Raw genomic sequence first — 7,587 nt, forward strand, 5'->3', positions numbered from 1 at the left:
TAAGTACTTGAATATGGGTTGTTCTAGGGCTGTCGGTTGAAGTTGCCCACATAGTTTACTGATGCTGGATTTCCTGGACAGTTGTCAAATACATGCTCCTCACCACAATACACACAAGATAGTTCAGTAAATTGCTTTACTGCTGTATGATCAGAAGTCATAGTTTTTACCATGTTAGTCAATGATGTTACTTGAGCTGACAATGTTGTAATTGAATCTATGTTATGTACCTATGCTGCTCCTCTTGCAACAGTTTGTCTAGTTGATGGCCACTGGTAGTTATTGTTAGCAATTCTCTCCAAATTTTTATAGGATACGGTGTAAGATTTGGATAATAGGGCTCCATTTGTTGAAGCATCGACCATCAATCTTGTACTTGGATTCAACCCATTGTAAAAGGTTTCTAGTTGTATGCAATAGGGAATGCCATGATGAGGACATATTTTGAGCAACTCTTTAAATCTCTCACAAGCTTCATACAAGCTTCATACAAGAGGACATATAAACTCTTTAATGCCATGATAAAGGTTTGTAGTTAGTGAAAAGAGGTGATCTCATTCTGCAATTTTGCATTCTTAGTTGGTGGAAAATATTTTATTAAGAATTTGTCAGCCAAGTCATTCCATGTAGTGATGGAATCAGATGGTAAAGAATTCAACAATGCTCTTGTTGGATTTCTTATGGAGTGAGGAAAAAGTCTCAGTCTCAAAGTATCTTGTGTTGCTTCAGTAATTTTAAATGCATCACTCACTTCCAAAAATAACTTAAGATGGAGATGAGGATCCTCAGATGGCAGTCCATTAAATTGGCCCACTGTTTGCAGCATTTGAAACATCACTAGTTTAAATTCAAAGTTGATGGCTTCCACTTCAGGTCTGACTATTCCAGGATGTACAAATTGAGGAGTTAACACAGCATAATCTCTGATAGCCCTGTCTCTATCATCTACCATGTAAATGATTTGTTGTTGCCTGGTTGTCTCTAATTAATGTGCCTATTTTGCCCTTTTTGAACATTGACTGGTTGTAGTGGCCCGTAAGGATCCAAGTTTCCCACATCTTGCAAGTTATCCATTTCTGAAGCAGTTTTTGAATTTCTTTGCTCTCTTTACAATCTCCTTACAGTCCTTTCAATCTTAGGATCAAATTGAAATTCAACAGATCTATCTTTGTGCATGCAAGTTGTGATCTGTCAATAAATATAACGAATTAAAATCAAGTTGGCACTGTCAAGATTAACTTCACAATTAAAAATAAACAATCAATCCCCGGCAGCGGCGCCAAAAACTTATTAGATATTTTAACTCAATTGCTATTAATGTCAATGTGCAACACAACAAGTAATAAAGTGATGAATATTCAAGATCGTCTCCACAGGGACTAATGTTACTAGAAATGCTACAGCAATCACAATAGTGCAAACTTCCTTTTATTTAAAGAAAAATATAGTTAAGGTTGATTGACTAATGAAATTAACAATATAATAAAATAACTGCAGTAATAAAGTAAATTAGATGAATAGTGCAAAGAGAATTTAATAAGAATAAGGTAGTTGAATGATCAAACTCTCTTCATGGGCTGACTGTTTTGTTCAAATGAGCACCAGTTGCTGCAGCAATTCCTACAGCACTGGGCAGAATTATTTTGCATCCTCAGTTGTCGCTTGTTGGACTTCTCATAACCTTATGCAACCTAACAATGACCAGTTGTTATTTCACCTAAGGTATGACATTATGAACATACACTCTTTCTACCCTACAAGGTGAATCCTTATATCTAGTTCTTCACAAATCTTAACTCAAGTGTAGCCCTTTTGGGACTCAAGTAAACTCAATCCAGGAAACTCAAATTAAGATAAAGTATTACTCTAATAATTTCCACTAAGACAGACCCTTTTGTGGCTCTCTCTTAATTTGAACCATTAAATGGGAGGTCAACCGAAATAATGATTGTAATATAAGCTATTAAAGTAAAATGCCACAGCAATCTTGCAGCAACTCATAAGAACGGTTAAGAACCCATTAAGATTGCTTGTCACTCAACTACAATCAAATTTAGTTCATAACTTGTAAAAGAAAAAATAACAGCAAAATATTAGTCATAAAATACATCGTCTTAATCTGAGAATAAGTAAGGAAAGAAGTAAAGGATAATGGAAATTGAATCGAAAATAGTTCTGAAGGTTTCTTCAATGTTGCAGACTTGTTCTCCCTTGAATTCTGCTTTTTCCTTCTTTTTCTCTTGATTCTTCGATGTTAATTCACCGCCGTTGTTCCATATGATGCGTGCTCCTTTTATAAATGAAGATTAAGGTAAACGGATGCCTAGGCGCACATGAGTCAGATTAAGAAACTACAGATCGCGATTCTGTAAGTATCCCGTGCTAAATTTTCTCTGTCGTTGTTCTAGGATTGCTACAGCAATGACTACAGTAACTACATTGTTCCAGATTTGTTTTAATTCTTTTGTAACCATGTTCTTTCCTCATTTTTGCAGGCGTATTGCATCAGCATTCCTTCCTTGAAATACGCGCTTCCGGACACCTACAATTACGCACACAATCTAAGCACGAATTATTCTAAATCAAACAAAATTTATTAAAACTAAATTAAAATGAATGTTTATGCAAAATGTAACAAAAATGCAATAGAACCACATCAATTACTCTCTAAGTAATATTGATTTAAGTCTAAAGTGCCATGATAACTCTCATTTCATAGAGTTATCATTTATCAACACCATCTACTATACGCAGCCCCGTGACCAAATTCTGTAGCCATATTCCGTGATTGGATGCCTCATAACATGCTATAAACTTTGTTGCCATCATATAGAAGGCTATAAGAGACTATTTAGCACTCTTCCAAGAGACAGCACCCCCAGCTAGCAAATAGATGTAACTCGTGAAATACAAATTATGCAACCCAAGAGGGGGGTGAATTGGGTTTTTAAAAATTAAGCAAGCAAATCACACAATATTTCAATCTAATGCCTTAATGAAAATGAAAGCAATAAATTTAATAAATCACAAAAATAAAAGAGTGAGGGAAGAGAAAACAAACACGAGGATTTTTACGTGGTTCGGCAATCCCCGCCTACATCCACGCCTCCAAGCACACCGGGCTTGAGGATTTCACTATCCAAGTCTCCCAAGGCTTCAAGTACATACAATTGACTTCCAAGGTGTCAATGAACCTTTACAGCAAGAGATTATCCCCAATCTCTTAACCCAAATGTTTCCCAACACTTACAACCTTTCAATTTGATTTCACAAAAAGGATTACAAAAGCTTCTCTCACACAATGTGTATGAATACAAATGAAAGCTCAATATGTGTGAATAAATGAAAATGAATAAAAAGTTTATGCTCTTAGATTTGCAGAGAATTGCTCAAAATATCAATTGTTGCATCATTTAAAATGAGTATGATTTGAGCCAATTTATAGTTGAGGAAGAAAATTAGTTGTTATTGACTTTCTGGTGATAACCGGCTTGCCACTTTTGTGAATCCGGTTAGCCGCTTCATGTTACCGTTATGTTCAAAAATTTGAATTTTTGCACATCCGGTATGTTGCTTTCATGAATCCGGTTAGCCGCTTTCATTCCAGAGAATTTTTGCCCATAACCGGATTGCCGCTTTGTAACATCTGGTTAGCCGCTTTGCTACAGCGCTGGCTACAGTGAACTATTTTTTAAAATTATAATTTTACCCTAAAACTTTTTATAACTGTATTATGGGCCAAAACGTTATGAATAATTATAAATAGGTCCTATTTCAAAATTTCTAAATAATACTTGTTATTCCTAAAATTTTTTTAAATTATTATATGACCCAAATATATGAAAATTATAGTATGACCCAAAATGTTTTAAATATATTCAAATAAGCCCAAATATAGAATTTAAAACAATACTTATTAAAATCAAACTTTTTCATTTTAGTCCATATTAATTTCTTGTTTTAAAAGCATAAAGTGTAATTCTTTATTTATCCAAAACATATGGTTTGTTATCATCAAAATCAACATTTATAGCCATATAGGCTAACAATCTTCCCATGTTTGATGATGACAAAACACATTATAAAAAATTGATTTAGTTATGAAAAGCTCCCCCTTCATCAATGCAAGGTTAAAAAACTAATTTAAAAAAGATTTAAACGATTCCCCCTACATAAATGCATATGAATATTTTTTATAACAAATGAATTTCCTATATTTCCCCCTTACAAATTATATCTCCCCCTTCATCATCAAAAAGAATAAAAATTCCCCCTATCAATCATCAAAATCTCAATACAAGCACATTAGTTCAAAAACATCAAAAGTATAAGGAAATAACATAACAAACAATCAAAGCAAATCCATATCATCCAAAACAAATACATAATCCAAAAGCATAACAACCATCCATATAATCGACAATAAAAAAACATAAAGCAGTAAATGAAATGTTGGTGTGTCCAAATACAAGCATAAGAGACTACTGAGGTGGTGAGGATAGTGTTGATGGAGGTGGATACAGATATGGAATGTTGAAGTACTCAAAGCGAAGGCGTTGGCCATGAATGAGCTGCTGCTAAAAAGCCGTCTGTCGCACAAAGAGTGTCCTCACCTCATCCATAAGCTGCTGAAGAGTAACCTCATCAGAAACAGGAGGCTCGGGAGGTGGTAAAACAGGTGCAGAGGCCTAAAGAGCAGAAGTAGACACCGAACGGTCTCGACGTCTACACTGGCTCCGGAATGGAAGTGCGAAATCAGGAAGTTGATCAGTGAAAACCACATCGTTGAGTGGCCGATCATCACTTGGAGCAAGAAAAGTATACTTATTATCAGAAATTCTTACCCAAGCTCCATTATGCCACTCAAAACCTAAGGCACTAACAGCTTCATCCCCAATGCTCTTAGATGGCCTACATGATGGTTCATGGATAAGTACCTTAAAGTGTTTGAGGATCTGAGTGATAAAATGACCGTATGGAAGGGAACGAGTAATCAATTTAGGAATAGAAAGTATGGTTCGGACAATGGAGTAACCTATGTCAACTGGACGGCGTCTAAGAATACAATCAATCAAGGCAACATCCATATGGGAAACCTCATCCAAATGGCCTGATTTAGGAAGCACAATACTCTAAATAAAACGAAGTAATATCCGAGTTTGAAGACAAAGACATTGGGTGCGGAAATGGATGGTACAATCATCATCAAAAAGGTCAATACGACGACATATATTCTTAACAGCGTCAATATGATCATAATCATCAATATTGGGAGTTTTCCTAGTTGAAAAAATTTCTAGGCCATCATCAGAGGTTCCTAGGATAGAATTCAACTCCGAATCATCAAACTCAATCAAAACACCTCCAACTTTGGTGATTACTCGATTCTCTTTCTCCGCGGCAGTATCCATATTCGAGTAAAATACTTTCACCAAGTTGGGATATACATTTTCTTCAATCATAAGGGCATTTATCCAACCAACATCTTCCAATAATTGAAATAAATTTCTATTACTAATACTAAGAGTACAAAGCCAATCCAGTAAAACAAAGAATGTAGGGAGTACCTCACGGGTCATGAAATTGTTGTGAAATCGTTTGACCAAATACTTGGCTGGAAAATGCGTGGACTCAAAGGTGGACTTGATGGAAGAGCCTCCTGCTTGCCGTGACCGTTTGGTGGGTTGAACCGGTTCTTTACCTTTTCTACGAACCGGCCGTGAACTTGACATGGTGATTTGGATTGATTTGAAGTGAAATAAGGCAATGAGAAAGGAGATGATGAGGATTGAAATGAATATTGAGGGTCAATTCGGATCAAAACTAGCTTAAGAGAAAGGAATTTAGAGACAAAAAATTTTGTTTGAAACCCTATGTGAGATTCGGATCTAATGAGTTTAATGGTGAAAATGGTTTTTAAAGATGATTTTTTACTTAAGAATAGATGGGGAATAAGATTTATGAATTGATTTTGATTGGAAACGAATGAAATGATGAATTTTGGAGTGAGAAAGAGATAAGATGGAAACAGCTTTTAGAGAGAGGAAGATCTGGTTTACCGAAAGAGAAAGGAGAAGATGAACAGCTAATATACGCACGAATCCGGTTATCTGGATTTGCCTAACCGGTTATCCGGTTATGGGCAATAAGTGTTGTGCAAATTTTAATGTACTCGTAAGCGCACGAATCTATTGTAGTATAGATCAATGGTGACGAGTGTCGATCCCACGAGGAGGTGGATTTTAATTATATATAGAATTAATTTTGTAAATGGGTTGTTGGATTTGTGGTGGAAGTGATTTAAATTATCCTAAAATTGGAATTGAAATGGCGAGAATAAATTGAAGAGAAATCTATTGAAATGACGTACTTGGGTATCTGGATCCGTATCAACATGCATCATGAGCTAAATAATCCTTATTAATGCCAATTAAATCATGAGGGGGGAATCCACACCTCATGAACCACGCTCTAATCAATATGGTGCTAAGGGCTTATCGTGCCAAATAATAATAACCTTGTACTAGGGGGCCGGTGAAACCAAGGCGGTACTAGACAAGATTAGTATTATTTGTCGACAAGAAGTCAAAACATCCACAAAAACTAGAGGGGAAGAGAAAATAAATTTACCAAATAAAGCCCATGACACATATTGAGACTTCACCTTCAACCCAAGATTGAAAGAAAATTAGCCACTCATAATTGAACTAGGGGTAAAACAGGAATTTATTAAAATACGTAGAAAATACAAGATGGAGAAGGAATTACAGAAAATGAATCCCAAAAATGGATTCAAAGATATCAAAATAGGGGGGAGAGACCCCCTTTTTATAGATACATAGAGTAAATCATGGCCATCGGATTAAAAACAGTTTGGACGCTCAGGATTGCGCCACGTCAGCAGTCAACAGTACGCGGTTTGATCACGAGGGTGAACAGTAACACGGTTTGACCTGGCTTTGAACAGTAATGCTGTTTGGTTGAAAATGATCCTGTGTAATGCATGTACCGTACGCGCAAGTTTTGGTCCACTAATATGCTGCCACGTCACCATCAATAGTTCATAAGAATTTTAGACCAACAGGATCATGACACCTCATCAGTCAATGCCACATCATTGGTCAATGCCACGTCATCAATTCGTCTATGTGAACAGTGTCGTGAACAGTAACGTAGACAGTACCGTACATGTGAATAGTGTCATTTTTCCCTTTCTGCTCCTCTTAAAGTTTTCTACTGTCTTGAGTTCAAAAGTGATGTTCGTTTTGCCGTTTGATCTCTCATTTATTGTGAAATGACTATGATTGTAACACTTTAGGCGAATCCCACATCGGCAAAGCACGGGAGAGATGCTGGGTTTATAAGGGGTGATCCACACCTTAATTGGCAAGACGCGTTTTGGGGTGTATGGGCGCCCCAAGAACAAATCCGTGCGGGCCTTGTTAAGGCCCAAAGCGGACAATATCTTGCCAGATCTGGGTTGGGTCATGACATTGTGGTATCAGAGCGGCTCTGTGTGTCCTCTTGAGTGATGGTGGGGCAAACCTCAGCGAGGACGCTGAGTCCCCAAGGGGGGGTGTATGTAAC

At 36.6% G+C, this 7,587-nt stretch overlaps 1 non-coding gene across 1 annotated transcript; it reads left to right on the forward strand.

The window, feature by feature from the left end:
• Positions 1-423: 423 nt before the first annotated feature.
• On the forward strand, positions 424-530 carry LOC112499459 (small nucleolar RNA R71). The gene has a single exon (XR_003067054.2). It is a non-coding gene; the product is annotated as a small nucleolar RNA R71 (small nucleolar RNA).
• Positions 531-7,587: the final 7,057 nt, after the last annotated feature.

The sequence above is a fragment of the Citrus sinensis genome, chromosome 8 (genome assembly GCF_022201045.2).
Source record: "Citrus sinensis cultivar Valencia sweet orange chromosome 8, DVS_A1.0, whole genome shotgun sequence".
Classification (NCBI taxonomy): Eukaryota; Viridiplantae; Streptophyta; class Magnoliopsida; order Sapindales; family Rutaceae; genus Citrus; species Citrus sinensis.